The sequence below is a fragment of the Bos indicus genome, chromosome 23 (genome assembly GCF_029378745.1).
Source record: "Bos indicus isolate NIAB-ARS_2022 breed Sahiwal x Tharparkar chromosome 23, NIAB-ARS_B.indTharparkar_mat_pri_1.0, whole genome shotgun sequence".
In the NCBI taxonomy this organism is placed as follows: Eukaryota; Metazoa; Chordata; class Mammalia; order Artiodactyla; family Bovidae; genus Bos; species Bos indicus.
In genome coordinates this window covers 1,519,760-1,540,245 of record NC_091782.1, presented here as the reverse complement: position 1 = coordinate 1,540,245, position 20,486 = coordinate 1,519,760, and the positions used below count along the sequence as shown (strand labels likewise).

The 20,486-nt window shown below is 37.7% G+C and overlaps 1 long non-coding RNA gene and 3 pseudogenes across 2 annotated transcripts; 3 read left to right on the top strand and 1 right to left on the bottom strand.

The window, feature by feature from the left end:
• Positions 1-376: 376 nt before the first annotated feature.
• On the bottom strand, positions 377-17,838 carry LOC139178921 (uncharacterized). Of its 2 annotated transcripts, none has more exons than XR_011563330.1 (4): positions 17,618-17,838; positions 16,054-16,196; positions 14,242-14,405; positions 377-1,229 (listed from the first exon to the last, which is right to left on the bottom strand). It is a non-coding gene; the product is annotated as an uncharacterized lncRNA (long non-coding RNA). The 2 variants fall into 2 exon arrangements; XR_011563329.1 differs by lacking the exon at positions 17,618-17,838 and adding an exon at positions 17,243-17,586.
• Positions 3,506-4,412, top strand: LOC139179025 (olfactory receptor 4P4-like; annotated as a pseudogene).
• On the top strand, positions 12,880-13,859 carry LOC139178907 (olfactory receptor 4P4-like; annotated as a pseudogene).
• Positions 17,839-20,367: 2,529 nt separating the features above from the next.
• On the top strand, positions 20,368-20,486 carry LOC139179147 (5S ribosomal RNA; annotated as a pseudogene).

Here is a 20,486-nt window from a genome sequence, read left to right as displayed (position 1 = left end):
GAATACCTTCTGTTGATATAATTATTATTTTAAAATATGAAAATGACGCTTATAGACAAATGAGGCACGCTTTCTTTTTAATTTTTTTCCTTTTTAAAAAATTTTATTTTATTTTTAAACTTTACATAATTGTATTAGTTTTGCCAAATATCAAAATGAATCCACCACAGGTATACATGTGTTCCCCATCCTGAACCCTCCTCCATCCTCCCTCCCCATACCATCCCTCTGGGTCATCCCAGTGCACTAGGCCCAAGCATCCAGTATCGTGCATCGAACCTGGACTGGCAACTCGTTTCATACATGATATTTTACATGTTTCAATGCCATTCTCCCAAATCTTCCCACCCTCTCCCTCTCCCACAGAATCCATAAGACTGTTCTATACATCAGTGTCTCTTTTGCTGTCTCGTACACAGCGTTATTGTTACCATTTTTCTAAATTCCATATATATGCATTAGTATACTGTATTGGTGTTTTTCTTTCTGGCTTACTTCACTCTTTATAATAGGCTCCAGTTTCATCCACCTCATTAGAACTGATTCAAATGTATTCTTTTTAATGGCTGAGTAATACTCCATTGTGTATGTGTACTACAGCTTTCTTATCCATTCATCTGCTGATGGACATCTAGGTTGCTTCCATGTCCTGGCTATTATAAACAGTGCTGCAATGAACATTTGGGTACACGTGTCTCTTTCCCTTCTGGTTTCCTCAGTGTGTATACCCAGCAGTGGGATTGCTGGATCATAAGGCAGTTCTATTTTGTTTTTAAAGGAATCTCCACACTGTTCTCCATAGTGGCTGTACTAGTTTGCATTCCCACCAACAGTGTAAGAGGGTTCCCTTTTCTCCACAACCTCTCCAGCATTTATTATTTGTAGACTTTTGAATCGCAGCCATTCTGACTGGTGTGAAATGGTACCTTATAGTGGTTTTGATTTGCATTTCTCTGATAATGAGTGATGTTGAGCATCTTTTCATGTGTTTGTTAGCCATCTGTATGTCTTCTTTGGAGAAATGTCTATTTAGTTCTTTGGCCCATTTTTTGATTGGGTCATTTATTTTTCTGGAGTTGAGCTGTAGGAGTTGCTTGTATATTTTTGAGATTAGTTGTTTGTCAGTTGCTTCATTTGCTATTATTTTCTCCCATTCTGAAGGCTGTCTTTTCACCTTGCTAATAGTTTCCTTTGATGGAGGCACGCTTTCTTATTTTCCATAGAAATACCTGAAAATAGGGAAAATGCTTTCAAGTCATTCAGGAATATAGATTATGGTTTTGAGTCATGCATTAAACAGTTTTTATATTTTAAAATGCAAATTAATTTTTAGGTATTTTTCACATATTCCCTCTCTTTCTAATGGCCTAGACTGAGTGCATTTTCAAGATTAAAATTTTTAAAATAATTTTCAATCTGTCTGAAATATTCAAGTATTGGTAAGACAAAAGAATCTGCATTTTAAAAGCTTTTGTTTATTTTCTTGGTAATTCATAATCATTTCATTGATTTTCCACTTTTAGTCTGCAAATACACTTACCAAAATGGCATTTACATTGTCTTTTTCAAATATGATTTGACCTGCTATCTGATAAAGAATCTCAGAGGTAGGATTTTAGACAAATAGTAAGGGAAAAGATGCTGAGAAGATATAAGTTAATTGATCAATTCAAGCAGTAAGTCAAGTATTAAATTAAGAATAATCTGTGATTGAATATATAACTTACAGTGTTTCCCACCAAATCAGAAGAATATAATTTAGGGGAGAAGTTAGAATAGAGCCCTGAATTTTTTAAAATTATTGGGAATTATTTTAAAAGCCTAAAATGTAATTGTTAGTTGAATGAGATGGTTTATTTGACCACTACAAATATCCTCTCTTCACTATTCAGTTGTTACATACTTGAATGTCATTTTGTGGCCACTGATGTTGACTCTCACACACTAGATAGATTTGCAGTTTTTCTCTTCCAAACCCTACTTTATGTACACAGATTTGAATGGCAATTTCACTGAAAATGAAAAATAAGGAGAGGAGCATTACAGATTTGAAAATAAATTGTGGATATATTGGTTCTGAAGTTTGGAGTAAATGAAATAAAATATTTTAAATATTAAGGCCTTGTGTTTTATATAGTTGAAGTAGAGAATTTTGGTGTGATTTAGTGGAATGATTAATTCTCAGTAGTTCTCCCTAGTCTATGCTTCTTGAACTTCTGCCAGGAGAAAGGTATTGGTTTGTTCAAAGGCATAATAGTTATGAGCATATTATTAGAGCTGGTTTTACATTACTTTACAGCAGTGACTAGAAGGAGGAGGAGGTAAAAATAACAGGAATGGAAGAGAGAAAAGCCAGCCTGAGATACTAAGACATATGATATAGGAACAGAAAGAAGCAAACGTTTTCAGGATGAGTGATTATTAGGAAGAGTTGAACAGCTTGAGTACATCGCTTAGAAAGAAGCCAATTTATGCAAGTGAGTAAGACACTGTATGAGACTAAAATTCAAGTGAAACCTACTATTAACCTCAAATGCCTTACTGAACGTAAAAAACAAATATTTTTAAAGTTTGAGGTGATACCTTTTGAAAAAATAGAGGTAATTATACTTTGCTTGTTATCCTTTTGTTTGACTATAAAATATAATATTCTATCTGTAAATTAAGCACATTTGTAAATTAATAATATTTGTAAATTAGGTACAACAGATATATAGCTGATTTTGGTCATGTATATAGTACTTTGGCCACCTCATGCGAAAAGTTGACTCATTGGAAAAGACTCTGATGCTGGGAGGGATTGGGGGCAGGAGGAGAAGGGAAGGACAGAGGATGAGATGGCTGGATGGCATCACTGACTTGATGGATGTGAGTTTGAGTGAACTCTGGGAGTTGGTGATGGACAGGGAGGCCTGGCGTGCTGTGGTTCATGGGGTCGCAAAGAGTCAGACATGACTGAGGGACTGAACTGAACTGATATACCTCATGATTCCAAATTGGTTGATTTTTTTCTATTTATCACATTTCCACCTAGGATGGATGGAAGGAAATTTCTCACATATAGCATTATCCACATATAAGTGCTTTTTAATTTTCTCTCAAGGTTTCATTTCTGTGTCTATTTTCTCAATAACAAATAGTGAGAATAGGAAAGGGATGACTGATTTTTATCTACAGTACCATTTTTGAATTCAACCAGGGCCTATTATCCAGTTATGTTTGATAATACATGCTAATAGAATGGTTGCATAAATATGCTGCATTCTACAGGGTTAGTTTTTAAATCAGGTATCAAAGTTGTTTATCAGGAATTAATATTTTCCAGAGAGGGACAAAAAGAATGCAAGGGAAGCCTTTCAAATAAAAATCAAATCTTTTTCTTCAAGTTTTGAATGCTTTCCATTTTAAAATGCCCATAATAAGGAATAATATACATAATTGTATTTACATATTTGTAAAGATTGATAACTATTTAATTTCAAGTGGCTACAAACTGCTCTGAGTCATGGAAAATAGGAATAACATCACAGAATTTATTCTCTTAGGACTTTCTCAGAAAAAGGAAATTGAAATTCTCTGGTTTTTACTGTTCTTACTTTGTTACGTTGCAATTCTGATTGGAAACCTACTTGTCACGATTTCTATCGCCTCCAGTCAACTTGTGAAGCAGCCCATGTATTTCTTTCTGAGTCACCTCTCCCTCGCAGACCTTTGTTACACCTCCACTGTGACCCCCAAGTTGATTGCTGACTTGCTGGCAGCAAAGAAGATCGTTTTCTACCATGGCTGCATGACACAGCTCTTCACCATGCACTTCTTTGGGGTGATTGAGGTCTTCATCCTCATAGGGATGGCCTGTGACCGCTATGTGACCATCTTCAAACCTCTGCTCTATACTCTGATCATGACCAGACAGAAGTGCATTGCCATGATAGCTGCTTGCTGCGCTGGGGGGTTCCTGCGTTCCTTCGGTCAGTTTCTCCTGGCAATCTTTTTACCCTACTGTGGCCCATGTGTATCATTTGCTGAAACTGGCCTGCACTGACACCACCAGAATTGGTCTCCCTGTCATTGCCAACTCGGGCCTCATGGGCCTGGTGACTTCTGTGGTCTTGTTGGTATCCTACGCTGTGATCTTGTCCACTGTCAGGTCCTACTCTGTAGAGAATCGCCACAAAGCTCTCTCCACCTGCAGTTCCCACAACACTGTGATGGTTCTCTTTTTTGCTCCTTTATTCTTCATTTACATTCGACCAGCAACTACTTTACCAGAAGACAAAGTGTTCGCTCTTTTTTATACTATCATTGCTCCCATGCTCAATCCTCTAATCTACACACTGAGAAACTTGGAGATGAAGAATGACATAAAGAAATTCTGGTGCCATATCACAGTAAGAAAGGAAATGAACTAAAATATACCTCTGATTTTCACTGCTGAACTTGGTTGAATATATGGATTTTCTACAATGAAGACTTTAAAATGTATAACGCTTGCCTTATATGCTTTTTTGTTTCATTTTGTTTTAGCAATATATAGATTTAAGTATGAGCAAAAGCTTACAACTCCCTGGATTTGTCCAGACTCTGCTGTGCTCTTTTCTAGTTTTCTTGTTTTCTTATTTATAGCTCCTCTTCCCCTCTGATCTTTTGGCTGTGTAATCAATTTAGATATTTAGCAGTAGACTATCAAAGGCATCATGTAATACAAATCAACACTGAGAACCTATACAGCCCATTCTTGTATGTGACTTTAGTCAATAAAGCCAGTCCCAGGTAGCAATGATTTAGAAGATAATTCCAACATTTTACTTGCATCATTTAAAGAATATTCTAAAAGACCAAATTTTGGACCTGCAACTATATTTCTTAAAAATATAGCTTTCTACTCTGATAATTTTGTAGCCAACGGTGATCTGGAGCTTCTCATATGTCCAACACCAGTACTCTTACCTAAGTCCCACATCAATCTCTTTTCTTTTGTTCAAAGGAACTGTCTCTCCCAACTCTGTCCGTGTAAACGTGAACTGCAACTCTGGCTAATTCTAGCACCTGATAGTGTATATTTGTTATGGGCATGTGTTCTGGACTCAGAATTGCTTACTAACTATGAGGACTGGGACATATGCTCAACAAACCATCCATCAAGTGATAATAATAGCCCAGCACCCAGTCTAGTGAGGATACGTGCAGGACTGAAACACTGTTGGTCACACAGTAAGTGCTCAACACGTATGAGCTATTTTATTGCCCAGTCTCCTGTTATGCATCAGAAATGTAACCCTTCTGATAATAACTTTCCTTTGCAACAGTGAGGGTGTGAGAATGGGGCTCATATTAATGTCATGCTCCTATTACTAGGCTTCCCTGGTGGCTCAGACAGTAAAGAATCCACCTGCAATGTGGGGGATATGGGTTCAATCCCTGGGTGGGAAGATCCCTTGGAGGAGCTCATGACAATCTGTTACAGTATTCTTGCCTGGAGAATCCCCATGGAAAGAAGTACCTGGCAGGCTACAGTCCAGGGGGTCACAAAGAGTAGGACATGACTGAGTGACTAAGCACAGCACCGTGTGCAATGGGCACCTATTACTGGTGAAATTAATCTTTTCTTAGAGTGGGCAAGTGGAGAATATCACTCAAAGTCAATGATCACATCTTTGGCACTGTTCAAGTTAATAGCAGTTTTTCCAGTAGGAATTTAAAGTCACCCTGGAGCACCTTTGCCCAATGTCAGAAATGACTAGGAGCAAGATCAGGCCACTGGATAACTGATTAGGAATGAGTAGAATCTCAAAACTCTCAAAAAAATCTCAAAGCTTCATGGATATGATGTACTTGCATGAGAATTTATTTTCAAGTTGTAGAGAGAGCCAGGTTAGATAAAAATGAGTTGTCAATGTTGAGGATTCTTAAGATGGGTTCATAATATAAAAAAGAAAAATAGCATAGTCCTATGACTCAGTTGAAAATGCCCAACAAATAAACCTAAAAATATTATGTGCTAGAAATTCTTATAGAAAGATCCTAACATATTTGCTTGTTGTTGTTTTAAACCTACTTCTTGACAGCTCTCTGAAAACTCCTGGATAGGGCATGCACAGTATACATATCAGAGAACATAACAGAGCAGGAAAGTGAAAGATCACTTTCTGGTATGAAATAAGCAGGGTCTTTAATAAGACCAGCCAACCCTCAAAGTTTCCCTCTGCGTCAGAAGCCCTATCCTCCAACCAACCAGACTTGTATTATTGACAAATAAAACTTCAAAAATTAACACGAATGTTTCTGTTTTACTTTTATTCTTGGAACAAAAGTTGTGAATGTGGATTATTAAAATACTTGGAGTCTGCAGCAACATGGATGGACCAATAAATTATCTTACTAAGTAAAGTAAGAGAAAAACAAACACATATAATCACTAATATGTGGTTTATAAAAAAAATTACACAGATGGACTTATTTACAAAACAGAAAAAGACTCACAGACACAGAAAACAAACTTATGGTTACCAAAAGAAAAAGGGGGAGGGGAGGGATAAATTGGGAGTTTGGGATTAACAGATACAGACTACCAAATATAAAATAGATAAACAACAATGATCTATTGTATAGCACAGGAAACTATACTCAATATCTTATAATAACCTATAATGAAAAGTAATCTGAGATGGAAAATATACATACATATGAACCACATATATATGAACTGAATCACATGACTATATACCCAAAACCAATACAACATTGTAAATAAACTATAGTTTAATAAGATAAGCAAGCAAACACTTCATTGTTAATATTAATCATTAACTAGGGAATTATGATTAACTCCTTCACTTTTGCACTGTGATCTCCTCCCTTCTCAGCTTCTCAAGAGCATCAGCCATATTTCTCTCTTCAGTTAAGTCATTAATAGCACATATAATATCAAGAAAGAGCAGTGAGATTCTCTGTAATTTAGTGAGTGACCTACTAGTTCTTGCATTCAGGTTATTACCTATCTTTCAGTATTTTTGGCTAAGACATTTTACAACTCAAAATAGAGAAGTTGACTCACACAAAATAATATCAATGTCAACAATGTCTGGCCATAGAAATTCAAATTGTGTCAGGTGAAATGCAAGTAATGATAGCCCTTTGGATACTTGACTAGTTTTGCATCAACTTATAAATTCATTTTAGCACCCCTTACTGATGAAAAATATGTGGTAAACTGTTGCCTGAACTGATGGTAACATCTTACTGGTTTCTACATTAAATATTAATAATAAATTCAATAGAATCTTTGACATGTGTCCATTCATCATTTGCATAAAAATTCAATAATATTCTCTTTTAAAATGTATCCTTTTACAAATGGTAAACTTTAAAGAACTATAGAAATAGATCCATTCACAGATACCCACTGACTGTTTTAAAAAATTCAATGGTACATGAAAAGATCTTAGAAGCTTTTAGACAAACAATAAAGATTAAGTAAATTTTTAAAAATAAGAATTCAATCATATGATTTCAACTTTCAACAAATATAAATACTACATTTGCAGGTAAAAAATGGATGAGAAAATACAATTGTCTTATGGAATTACATAAAGTAAAATTCAAGAGGCAACTGAGGAATAAATGTCTGTATAACATAAGAATGTCCAAGATTTACACTTGACTAAAATGTCTATAGATTAAAATTTGTATAGATTAAAAAGAAATGACCCACAACTTCCTATTCATTTATTTAAAATATACTATTTGTAATTATACATTTGCTTATTTTCTTGTTTATTTCATTGTCTATCTCTTTCCTTAGTCTCCAGCCTCACTGAGGACAAAGGCTGTTTTGTTCACCACTAAATATATTCTCTAGGGCTTCCCTGGTGGCTCTACGGTAAAGAACCCACTTGCCAATGCAGGAGATGTGAGTTTGATCTGTGTCAAGAAGTTTCCCTGGAGAAGGAAACATATTGCAGAAACCCACTCCAATATTCTTGCTGGAAAATTCCATGGACAGAGGAGCCTGGCAGGCTACATTCTGTGGGTTTGCAAAGGAGTGGGGCATATCTTAGTGACTAAACAGCAACAAATGCATTCTCCATAGTAAGTTTTGTCCAAGTCAGACCTTTTAGAATTAGGACATAGTAAATATTTTTATATGAATAAAGGAGTAAAGCATAGGAGTCTTTTCCAGGCATCAGCCAGAAATTATAATGCCCTAACAAGCTTATTTTTTTCCTCCCCAGGAAGAATTGTCTTAAATCCTGGGTCTACTCGCTGAACTTTTAATTCTAGCTGTAGGGCTCTCAGTATTTCCCATGGCAGCTCACTTCAGTCTCCCTCAGCTAACTGATTCTGCCCCGTCCTGACAAATGAGCATTATATACTCCATGTCCATAGTCATCATATACTCCATTTCCTCATAGTCTCCATGTCCCATGTCTGATCTCAGTGCTTTGGATGTTGATGCAATAGGGAAATATAATTAAGAACTTTGGCATATTTATTGATTAGGTAGAAATTGAGAAATTGAAGCTATGATTTACGTCTTTGGCAAAGTATACTGATGGGAAATTTCTATATTTTTAGAGATATTGAGATCTTTTCTATATTACACATTTTGTCAGAATTCTCCTTAAATGCCAATTTAACATCAAGCAGAATATTCAAAAGCAGAGACATTACTTTGCCAACAAAGGTCCGTCTAGTCAAGGCTATGGTTTTTCCTGTGGTCGTGTATGGATGTGAGAGTTGGACTGTGAAGAAGGCTGAGCGCCGAAGAATTGATGCTTTTGAACTGTGGTGTTGGAGAAGACTCTTGAGAGTCCCTTGGACTGCAAGGAGATCCAACCAGTCCATTCTGAAGGAGATCAGCCCTGGGATTTCTTTGGAAGGAATGATGTTAAAGCTGAAACTCCAGTACTTTGGCCACCTCATGCAAAGAGTTGACTCACTGGAAAAGACTCTGATGCTGGGAGGGATTGGGGGCAGGAGGAGAAGGGGACGACAGAGGATGAGATGGCTGGATGGCATCACTGACTTGATGGACATGAGTCTGAGTGAACTCCGGGAGTTGGTGATGCACAGGGAAGCCTGGCGTGCTGCGATTCATGGGGTCGCAGAGTCAGACACTATGGAGCGACTGAACTGAACTGATACATATATATGTATATATGTCACTTTTCTATAGAGACAAAGGCAAAATATCAGAGAGACACATATTTATTTTTTAGAAGTGGAAAAACTGCATGTTAAAAAAAATCTCAAAATTAGTTCAATTTACCAAACATATCTGTAGCAGTGGAACTCACAAGTTCTCTTGTAAGATTTTATGCAATTAGAGATGGATTACTGCATGGAAATTCCAGTTTTTTAAATTCTGACTTTATCTTAGGTATGAAGCCTCATCTTATAAGAAATCTGTCTGATGAGTTAAGCAGCTGGTAAGTTAAATCCAGTTCGTAATTATAATAGTGATTTTCCTTAAAATGAATATTTGAATCATTCTGATTGTATTTATGATCTAAGCCTTCTAACTAACCTTTGAAAAATTCCAGAAACTTTAAAATGCTATTTTTACTATTTGGGAAAACCTGGCTTCAACTATCATGACTTGTGATTTGTACATGAGCTCTTAAAATTATCAGTGCCATGTCTCTCAGCAGCTCTCAAAATATTGCTAGATTTATTTGTCTTTTCATATTTCAAAAATTTAATCATATTATTAGCTCTTTGGATTCCATTATGGAAAAAAGTTTAATATGAAGAAGAATGCACTGGCCCAGCAGATAAGTGGACAGTATTGCAGTGAAGGAACTGAAGATGTATTTTAAAAAATTAAAATCAAAACACCAGTATGCTTCTAAGATTATGCAGAAGCAAAAATATATGATGAAATTTTCAAAGAAGCTATTTGAATGGATAGTATTTAAGTGGTAGGTTTCTTTTTCCTTAGTTGAGATGAAGAAAAATTATCAAAGGGGAACATAAATATCTGTCTAATTCAGATCAGTTCAGTTCAGTTCAGTTCAGTCGTTCAGTCCAGTTCAGTCGCTCAGTCGTGTCCGACTAGGACACCATGAATCACAGCACCTGTCCATCAATAAGGTTAATTAATTCAAAAGAAAGAAAACAAAAGTATTAACTGGATGAAATAAGCAGTACATTTATCTTCAGAAATGTGGAAAGTCAGCTCAACCCTGACCAAAGAGAACGATTTGGCTTAATGACAGGATGTTTCCCCACAGTGAGCAACCCCAGCCTTCAGGTAAGAAAGAGCACATTGTTTATGGCAGGGAAACTCTGCTATGTCTTATCCATATTTATCCCATGTTACAACATTACATATTTTAAGTAAGCGATTCAAAATAAAAAGTAAGAATAATACAGTGTACCCATTGATAGGACAAATATAATGTCAATGACAATGAATATTTACTAAATGTTTTATCTTAATATATACCAGTTTCTGTCTTAAGCTGTTATATAAGTGAACTCATCATATCTTTACAGCAGATCCCAGAGTTAATTACAGTATTATTCATTTTATAGATGAAGAAACTGAGGTTATATATTTTATCTGTGATTATGCTCCAAGTGAATTTTGGAGCCAGTATCTCATTCTATGTAGGTCCAGAACTCATAACCTTAATTACTAGACTCTACTACCACTCAAATAGTGTGAGGACCTCCTAAATTTATAACACTATGGGGGTTCCAAGAGGAAGGAGGGGAAACTAACATGTTTTTGAGCATCAAGTTCTGTATATGTAAGCTTATTTACATTCCACAGTAATCCTGTAAATTAGGCACTGCATGCTTATTTTAAGGAAGAAGGAAAAAAGTATTTAAGGAGGTGAAGAGTCTTGCATTTGAGTATCAGAGCTGTGTCTGAACACAACTCTTATCTCTGAAGTTTCTGATATTAATATTAATAATATTTCCTATCTTGTTCAGGGAAGGATAGTACAAGGTACAGTTCCTGAGGTGGTGTACTCACATTTTCTCTGGGGCCTTGATCTTATAGTTAGTAATCATGTGTGTGTTATTTGCTCAGTTGTATCTGACTCTTTGTGACCCAGTGGACTATAGCCTACCAGGCTCCTCTGTCCATGGAATTCACCAGGCAAAAATATTTATTGAAGTGTGTAGCCATTCCCTTCTCCAGGAGATCTTCCCAACCCAGGGATTGAACCCTGGTCTCCTTCATGGCAAGCAGATTTTTACCAGCGAAGCTACCACGGAAGCCCTTAGTAATTGTTGAGGATGGCCAATAACTATTAAATATATAGTACTTTCCAGATATTGCTTTAAGAAATTTCATATTTAGAAACTAATTATTCAAAAAATCACCATATAAAGAGATATTATCTTTACCTTGATTTTACAGAGAAGTAAACTGAGGCACAGGAATTGTAATGAAATTGCCACTGTACTTGTTACTTTTTATAGTTTCAATGTATCAAGCAGAGAAGGGAAGGCAGGAGAGAGGTAAACAGATGTCTTCCCCAAATTAATGGAGAATCAGAAGTCACACATTATTGGAATCTGGGGAGATCTTCAGAGATTATCTAATCACTTTTGTTTTATGAATGGGAGCCTGGGATCCTAGGGAATGAACAATTAAGCAACAAAGTGGGAGGAAAAAACTAGCTATTTTGCCTACTTACATAGTGTATTTACCAGATGATTACATGAATACAGGTATAACTGTTTCTATTTTAGAGAACCGAAGAGATTCCTCTATATAGTCATGCAGATTGTGTGGGTGAATTGTCTAAGAAATTAAGGGAAGAAGTGCTACATCTTGTTTATTGTATTGTGTTTGGGGGAACTATTTTGGAATTAGAGGAGCCCATTTCTCAGTATATTATTTCCAAACTAGGCAACTATAATTACAGTCTGATAAGATGTAACTCAAATAACTTCTGAATGTTAATTTATTTTGAAAGAGGAAATAATCTTGCAAGAGAAATGTAGACAAATAGGAAAAGCAGAGTTGTAAATATATTAACCTAGAGATGCTACAAATAAAGTTTAAGAAATATGAAAGTTTCATGGAGTATTTCACATGAAGGAATTATTTCCTCTTAAAAGTCAAAAGGGCTTCCCTGGTGGCTCAGAGGTTAAAGCACCTGCCTGCAATGCAGAAGACCTGGGTTTGACCCCTGAGTCAGGAAGATCCCCTGGAGAAGGAAATGGCAACCCACTCCAGTATTCTTGCCTGGAGAATCCCATGGACGGAGGAGCCTGGTGGGCTACAGTCCACAGGGTCACCAAGAGTCAGACACAACTGAGCAACTTAACTAACTTAAAAGTCAAAAAGGATTATGAGTCCACTCATAAAAATGATTTGTTCTTCAGTTTTATCATGAATTACCTGACTAAAGGATGATTATTTATTGTATTATTCCTTCAAAATTATAGCACATTGTTCACTTTCCAGATTTTTATTTAATTGATATTTATTTAACATTGACTCTATGCCAGCACTGCAAAACCCACCCACACACCCTACACCAATTTTGTAATTTCATTAGAAACCACTTAATCAAGCAAATTCTACAGTTGCCTCTATTTTACATCCTAAATTGGCACATTATATGTCATTCTACTTAACACTATTAAGATTATCTCTTTTTTTTTTAAATTCTTGACAAATATAATTCCTTGCTTCCTCACAAAATAATTTAAATTATATAAAAACTGGAACTTTGTCTAATTTATCACTGTATTCTTAGCTCTTAGAAGAATATTAGTACTAGATATTCAAAAGACTCATATTAAATGAAAATGATTTCAGTGGGTCTCAAAATAACTTGTCTTTAAAAGGCATTGGTGCCATTTTAAGTAGATATTAGGTTTCCATTTTCTCATCAATGATTCGTTTCATTGGTTTTGTCATTTCAGATAACTTTCTTGAACATCATATCATGGAAGATAGAAATAATGTTACTGAATTTATCCTCTTAGAACTTTCTATGGACAAGAAAGTCCAGATCCTCTGCTGTTTATTTTTCTTATTCTGTTACCTGGCTATTTGGTTGGGGAATTTGATCACTGTGATTTCTATTACATGCAGTCAGCTAATCACCCAGCCCATGTACTTCTTCCTTAACTGCCTTGCACTCTCAGACCTCTTCTACACCTCCACTGTGACACCCAAACTCATGACTGACTTACTGATGGAGAAAAAGGCCATTTCCTATAAAAACTGCATGACACAGCTTTTCACCACCCACTTCTTTGGGGGGAGATTGAGGTCTTCATCCTCATAGGGATGGCCTGTGACTGCTATGTGGCCGTCAGCAAACCTCTCCACGACGCCATCACCATGAACAGGCAAAAACGTCACTCAATTCTCATAGCATCGTGTGCAGGGGGACTTCTTCATTCTCTTGGTCTCTTTCTTCTTGCGATTGTTTTACCTTTCTGTGGCCCCAGTGAAATAGATCACTATTTCTGTGATGCATATCTTTTGTTGAAACTAGCCTGCACTGATACACACAAAATTGGCTTTCTTGTCATTGCCAACTCTGGCTTGATGGGACTGGTGCTCTTTGTGGTTTTGATGGCCTCCTACATTTTGATTCTGTATAATGTGTGCACATATTCTGCAGAAAGCCACCATAAAGCACTTTCCACCTGTAGTTCCCACATCACAGCCCGTGATCCTCTTTTTCACACCTGTCATCTTTGTTTACATTAGACCTGCCACATTACCAAAAGATAAAGTGTTTACGCTCTTCTACACAATTATTGTCCCCGTGCTCAACCCGCTTATCTACACACTTAGAAACATGGAGATGAAAAATTCCATAAGAAGAGTTTGGTGCAATAAAAGGTTCTGGGAAGGGAGCTTAATGATCTGAAGGTCATTTGTCTCTGACGCCAGTGACTGTCTTCTCATCACTCCCTCTGTTGCTGATTCTCTCCTGCTAATGGGAAAATCATTCAGAATGTGTAAAAGCCAAGCCTCCAACAACAGCTTGCCTTCAGTGGTTCCTTCTTTATTTTCCTCTCAATGCATTTTCCTTGATTTCACTTTTCACTAATAATCCCCTTTGTTTAAAAAAAAAAGAAAAGAAAAGAAAACTTTTTACAGAGTAAAAACACACTGAAAAATCTGGAGGGAGAGTGATCCTGCCTGTATTGAAGGCTAAACCTGGGGGAGACCTCGCTCTCAAAATACTTGGCCTCAAGGTATAAAAGGTAATAATATGTTAAAAGGTAAAAGACAGTTAAAGAACCCACCTGCTAATGCAGGAGACACAGGTTCAATCCTTCGGCCAGGAAGATCCTCTGGAGAAGGAAATGGCTGCCTACTCCAGTGTTTTTGCCTGGGAAATCCCACGGAGAGAGGAATCTGGTGGGCTACAGCCCATGGGGATGCAAAATAGCTGGACATGTTTCAGCGACTAAACAAAAACAAAAAGGCAGTTATAGGAAAATAAGAACAATCACATACTGCAAACTCCTTTCAGAACTATATACCTAGCCTCGTATCCTACAACTCTAGATTTCTTTTAATCAAGTACCTAGAGATTTTTTTGTGTGTATTTGTGAACTGCGATTATTTTACTTAAGTGAAAAGAATATATAGATCTAAATACAACATAGTGTAAAGTCCAGCCTTATAGTCTACATGGCAAGTCTTACAGTCTGAAACGCAAGTCACTGTGTGATCTGTTTGTGAAGTAACATTGTAAGTATTGGGGAAAATATATGTGTGTGTATATATATATATACACACACAAACTCTTGCTATTTTAACTGGGTTTGACATTAAGTATACATGATCAAGGAATAAATAAACTACAACTGACTTTGCTACAAAAAAGAAGAAAATATAAATCCAGCTTGAACATCTGGAAGTTCACGGTTCGTGTATTGCTGAAGCCTGGCTTGGAGAATTTTGAGCATTACTTTACTAGCATGTGAGATGAGTGCAATTGTGCGGTAGTTTGAGCATTCTTTGGCATTGCTTTCTTTGGGATTGGAATGAAAACTGACCTTTTCCAGTCCTGTGGCCACTGCTGAGTTTTCCAAATTTGCTGGCATATTGAATGCAGCACTTTCACAGCATCATCTTTCAGGATTTGAAATAGCTCCTCTGGAATTCCATCACCTCCACTAGCTTTGTTCGTAGTGATGCTTTCTAAGGCCCACTTGACTTCACATTCCAGGATGTCTGGCTCTAGGTCAGTGATCACACCGTCGTGATTATCTGGGTTATGCAGATCTTTTCTGTACAGTTCTTCTGTGTATTCTTGCCACCTCTTCTTAATATCTGCTGCTTCTGTTAGGTCCATACCATTTCCGTCCTTTATCGAGCCCATCTTTGCATGAAATGTCCCCTTGGTATCTCTAATTTTCTTGAAGAGATCTCTAGTCTTTCCCATTCTGTTGTTTTCCTCTATTTTTTTGCATTGATCACTGAGGAAGACTTGCTTATCTCTCCTTGCTGTTCTTTGGAACTCTGCATTCAGATGCTTATATCTTTCCTTATCTCCTTTGCTTTTCACTTCTCTTCTTTTTACAGCTAAGTCATACAGTGACTCACTTAGTGGCTCAGTCACACACTTGATAATGTAAGGAACAACACTTCTTGAAACAGGCAATATAGAAAACAATAGCAGTAATAGTAGAATCATAAGTAAGAAGTTAAGTCAAGAACTTCTATTAGGTGTAGCCCAGTGACATCTCCATGTCATCTGACTTAGTTTGCTAAATGACTATAGCTTGCTGTTGATATCCTGGTTGTAGATCCTGAGCATCTGATCTTTATTCAAAGACTGGTTATTGAGATAAGCTTTAGAAACAAACTCAGAATGTCCTTTTTAACAACTTAATTAAACCTCTTAGCAATGTAACATAACCACAAGGAACTATCTAAGGAGTGAGTCTTAGTAAATACAGACCTTAATTAAAAAAACTGGAACTTAATATTCAATGAAACATAATAGATGCCATAGGCCTGACATCAGTTAGGTGGATTTTTCTTTTAGAGCTCCCCAGTATAAGTTGAGATTTCTGTATATGTCAGGAGACAGTCTTTTTATTTACCTGATAAGGCTGTTCAGAACCCAAGTGTCTCCAGTTTCTGGAGGGATGAGGCAGGGAGAAAAAAGGCATAATTTTACCCCCAGGAGTAAATCACTAGATTGTTTTAAATGATCAGTAACTCGAGGAGAAGTGCTTCTTTATATCTGAAAACACAGAGTAAAAGTCAACAATATGTCAGACAAAAAGTCGTGAAAATTGTGGTCATATTTAGCAGTCTACTCCATCCCATGCAATTGATCCCTTTGTTCTGCTGTCCTTGCCCAATGACCAAGGACATCAGGGAAAGCAATAGTCTCGAAGAAACTCATGAAGTTTTTGTGAACGTCTGTGTGACCTGTCCAGCAAAGTGGGTGCCCTGATCACTGGAGACTGTGGAAAGCACCTTTTAACCATTTTTTCTATTCTGAGATATTAATCCTGAAGCCAGGAAAGGCATTATCAAATAAAAATGAGGTTTGTCAGGGAGCCAGGAAAAGCCAAGTGGCCATCTTGGACCTCTCATAGCCCCAACTCTTTGGTTTATGGCCATTTTTAATCCATTTTAAATTCCCTGAAGAGGTGTTAACTTTTGTAGAAGCAGAAGGAGCTTTGTCCATATGTGCTGTAGTCTATTATCAAAAGCCACATTCCAAGAAAACTGTGTTCTTTTAATCAGTGAGAGAAAACCAAATTCGAGTTTGGTAACAGCTTATATTCACTGTGAAACAATAGTTATTCACTTAGTCATAGTAACAATAAGACTTCAAAGGCAGTTTAATGTCTTAACAAACTTATACCATGCACAAAACTCTTCTTTCACTTGCAACACACCTGTTTACACTTTCTGTATTCATCACTTCATTTGTCCATTTAGAAGACAGCCACCTGTACGTTTAGACTTACTTTGCTTTTCCTTAATAGAATGTAACTCCATTCCTTATTACTTTTTATTAAAAACACACATCTTACTTTTCTTCAGAAACCATGACTTGTACTTTACATCATCATTCTGTAGATTGGTAAGGATAAATCACCCAAAGTTATATCATTTATAAAAGTATCTTCACAATGTCTCTGTTAATTAGATCAATAAGCAAACATCAATATCATGTATCAATTCAATAATGATTATTTCCCAGTTCACACAAGCCTCCAATTCATTTACTTTAATTTTCTTGAATTTAGAATTGTTTGATTTGTAAGCACTTACTTCTCTTTAGGCCAATTAATTAGAGCTCATTGAACCACTTAGCCTTTAGCAATTTTTTCCAAGGATGGAGACACACCGAGACACAAACAAATCTGGACAGACAGAAACCTCAGATTTTCCACCTGAAATTTAAAATGTCTCTTTGTCCCTTTTATTTTCTTGGCTTGAGTCCCAGCTCATGGCTGGAGTCCCAGATAGAGTGGGCTGTGTATCTCAAGGACATGATAAGAGTTAACTCAGGTTTTTCCCCAGGCATGTTTCTGTTTTTCAGGCAGGATCAGAGCTCCCCAAAAGAGTATTTTCACAAGTCAAACTTTTAGTAATTACATGTGCAAAAAGAACCAGTTTTGCAATTTCAAAAAGATTCCATTTTACCTAGTTTTCTCCGGAGTCTAAAGAATACACATGGCCATTCAGGGTTCAAAATGTCATTTCTCCTTCATGTAGTCATAGCTTCATAGCTAAAATTTAAACCAGAGAGTGCTCAAATTGGCTCTGATGACAGGGGTAGACTGATCGATAAGATGTCCCAGCAGGGATTATCTCTCTGGGCAGGCGAGGTCTTCTCTTAAAGCAAAGAAACCTCATATATAAGGGATTTTTAGGCCTTGAGGATCAAAATTATCCCAGTTTTTCAAGATATTATTCAAGGGGGGTGGTTCTGGACTGTTAGGCCCCATCTGTAAGAGAGAAAAAAGCAGTACCCAGTGCCATGGCTTTTTTCTACCAGAGGTGTCTGCCCCTGCTCTAGACAGGGTTGGAGACTGATTTTCCACCTAAGCTTCCTTCCCTGGCCAGAGCTAACCTGTCTCTTACAGGTGGAGGTGTCCTACTCCCAACCCCCCTCGTTCTACCACCCAGGCATGGTGGAGATGCACCAGGGTTAGACCTGATGGCATCCCAGATTGATGTCCAGGTCCTCACCATTAAAACCTTGGTTTGATTTCCCTTTTATTCCAGCACCACCTGGGGTGGAACAGAGTAGTTTTCCGGATGCTTGCCGAGCCAAGACCACTAGGGGAAGCACCCAACTTCTGTGTACCTGCACACATTCCTCATAACAGTATAAGTGGCAAGTCATAAAGGGATGAACAGAAAACCCAAGACATCCTCCTGACAGTGGCCACACGAGTCTATTTAATAACAAAGGAGGCGATGGAGGGCCCGCCTGCGAGGAAAAACTAATCCTTCATATTCATGGAATGCCAACATCATCCTTTTTATTCCTGTCCATCAGACTGTACAAAAAGAATACCTAAGGAGTTGAGACAAGAGCCACTGGAGGGCTTCGTCTGCTCTGCTAAGAGCTAGCGCTACTAAGGGAAGAAGCCCAATGCACTTTCAATCTGCCCAAATCTGGGGTGTCCCAATCTGTGTCCTCAGGAATCTCATGCTCACCAGCAATGCCTCAATCCATATAGTCCAGAGGCATAGCCATGACAAGAACTTTCCTGAGTGTCTGTGGGGTCAGGATGGTGATTTCCAGTCTGAGAGATGTCCCTGGAGCTAGAGCTCCAGCTAGCTCCCTAAAGTGCTCCTGTCTGCAGTGTCCTATAAAACTTGGAATGGGGGCCTTGCTAGAAAAGCACAATAACAGCATGGATTGCCAGTCCCTTGAAAGTCTACAATCCGGCACACAAGGTTAATAACTTTAATTCCCCAAGCAGATATGAAATGGTCAGAGGGACCAGGAAAAGCTGACTGGGGAAAATAAGTTCAGTCCACATGCTTCTGATTTAGTAAAGTAGCTGCTGCTGCTAAGTTGCTTCAGTCGTGTCCGACTCTGTGAGACCCCAGAGTTGGCAGCCCACCAGGCTCCCCCGCCCCTGGGATTCTCCAGGCAAGAGTACTGTAGTGGATTGCCCTTTCCTTCTCCAATGCAGGAAAGTGAAAAGGGAAAGTGAAGTCACTCAGTCGTGTCCAACTCTTAGTGACCCCATGGACTTCAGCCTACCAGGCTCCTCCACCCATGGGATTTTCCAGGCAAGAGTACTGGAGTGGGGTGCCATTGCCTTCTCCGTAGTAGAGACCACAGTAAAAGAGCAAAAGAATCTCAACTCTGAGTGTTCTTACCTTGTCTCGAAGATCTTGGACAAGCCCCCAAGATGATAACCTAGCAGTCAACGGTGACCAAAGCCACTGGATTCATGGTGTCTGAAGAAGAAGATATTAATCTGGGGTCAAAGACAGTCTCAGTCACTCAGAGCTTTGTGTATATTTTATTTAAAGTGAAGGTGACAGAAAAAGCTTCTGACACAGACATCAGAAGGGGTTCACTAATTTAAGTGGGGCCATATATACTTCTCAACTAGCCTCTGAGAATAGACAAAAAACATCTCAAGGATGTGAGCGTTTTGCCGACCCTTTCCTATAACATACATCCAAAGCTCAAAAAGAGGAATGTCCTTGAACCTGAGATACTCCTCCCTACAATGCCTACTTGTCTTAAGCAAAAGAATGTGAAAAAGAAAGCAAGCTTGCCTCCTCCTTAAAGGGGCTTTAGGCTTGGACTCTTTATCAACCTGCTGGGACAGGTAAGTATACAGTTAAACTCAGAAAACTCTAATGTTGTAATGGTGGTGAGTAAAGCATTTGTATAACATACCACTGATAACTCATATAAGTATATCACGTATAAATTCAGTATGAAGGTCAAAAGATAAAATATCAAAATGATAACTACAAAATGAAATAATGGAACCATGTTTGAAGAATTAGATGACAGTATGATACTAAGTCAACAGAGAGACTCAATGAAGAGCTACAAATTATTATTTTTTTTAAAGAAAACTAACATAAATTCTGGATTTGAAAACTAAAATAATTGAAATGAAAAATTGATAGGTTCAACAGCACATTTGAGATGCTAGCAGAAATAATCCATAAACTTGAAGATGAATTCATAGAAATCAATGTAAAAATAAAGAGAAAAAAATGTTCAGGGAAAATGATCTAAGGCATCCATTCATTACACCATCAAGTATGGAAGGAGAGAGACTCTCAGAAAGCAGGGAGAGAAAGGGGAGGGAGTAAAATTACTTGTAGACGGAATGGCTGACCGGCAGGTCAGAGCAAAAGGGAGGTGCAGCGCAGGGCTCTTAGGGCGCCAGGTGGCAGCAGCCTCCGTCTAAGGCCATAGCACCCTGAACGCGCCCTATCTCGTCAGATCTCTGAAGCTAAGCAGGGTCGGGCCTGGTTAGTACTTGGGTGGGAGACCGCCTGGGAATACCGGATGCTGTAGGCT